The sequence below is a fragment of the Mus pahari genome, chromosome 8 (genome assembly GCF_900095145.1).
Source record: "Mus pahari chromosome 8, PAHARI_EIJ_v1.1, whole genome shotgun sequence".
Classification (NCBI taxonomy): domain Eukaryota; kingdom Metazoa; phylum Chordata; class Mammalia; order Rodentia; family Muridae; genus Mus; species Mus pahari.
In genome coordinates, this window is record NC_034597.1 from 77,402,875 (window position 1) to 77,404,197 (window position 1,323).

Here is a 1,323-nt window from a genome sequence, read left to right on the forward strand (position 1 = left end):
TACCAGGTATATTACCCAGGCTCAATACCCTCTCTCTCTNCAGAGCCTCAGGGGTCTCAAGCCNATCATCTCTGACCTGTTGAGGAAGAAACTCCTTCGCCCTACCTCTTCTCCCTTTAACACCCCTATACTGGCAGAAAAAACAAAAACAAAAACAAAAAAACCCCAAAAAACCAATGATGCCTATTGTCTAGTCCAGGATCTCAGACGTATTAACTCTGCAGTGGTGCCTCTTCACCAGGTTGTGGCTGGCCCCTACACACTTCCTACTATCCCCTCAGGTACTTCTCACTTCTCAGTTCTAGATCTTAAGGATGCGTTTTTCTCTATTCCTCTAGATGTCCAGTCACAAAACATATTTGCTTTTACCTGAACAGATCCTGATACCCACTTTTCTTCCCAACTGACCTGGACTGTCTTACCTCAGGGATTCTGGGATAGCCCACACCTATTTGGGCAGGCCTTGGCTTCTGACCTATTGTCTTTGTCTCTTCCTAAATCTAAGATCATACTTTATGTAGATGAAGACATTCTCTGTAGCCCCCCCCCCCCTTTAGAAATCAGTCAGACTGACACCGTGGCTCTTCTGAATTTCCTTTCTAATCGTGGCTACAGGGTCTCACCCTCTAAAGTCCAACTGTCCACTCCTCAGGTTACCTATTTTGGACTAACAATCACCCCAACCCATAAGGCTATTACATTAGACAGAACGAATCTGATTCAGTCTCTAACTGTTCAGTCGACAAATGAGGAAATTTTGTCATTCTTAGGAATAACCAGTTTTTACCTTTGTGGGTCCCTTCCTTTCCCCTTCTTCCTCACCCTCTATATGATGCAGCATCAGGCCCCACCCACGTACCTCTTTTAAAACCAGTTGGCCCTTTCAAAGGCTCCAACAGGCCCTCCTTAGGGCCCTGGCTTTACATCTTCCTGACCTGACTTGTCCTTTTTCCCTCTATGTAACAGAAAAGGAGGGATTTGCCCTTGGAGCCTTGGGCCACCAAATAGGACCTTCTTTTGCACCTGTGGCATACCTATCAAAGAAACTAGACCTAACTATTCAGGGATGGGCAACCCTGTATTCGCACCCTAGCAGCCGCCGAACTCCTTATTCGAGAGTCAAAGAAACTAAACTTTGGATCACCTATAACTGTCTTCTCTTCTCATAACCTATCACAGCTCCTAATGTATAAAGGATTACAGATTCTATCTCCCTCTAGAGTTCTCTTTCTCTCCAGGTGGCTCTAATAGAAGACCCAATGCTCACTTTCCAATCGTGCCCACCTATCAATATTTCTAACCTTCTTCCTAAACCAAGTACTA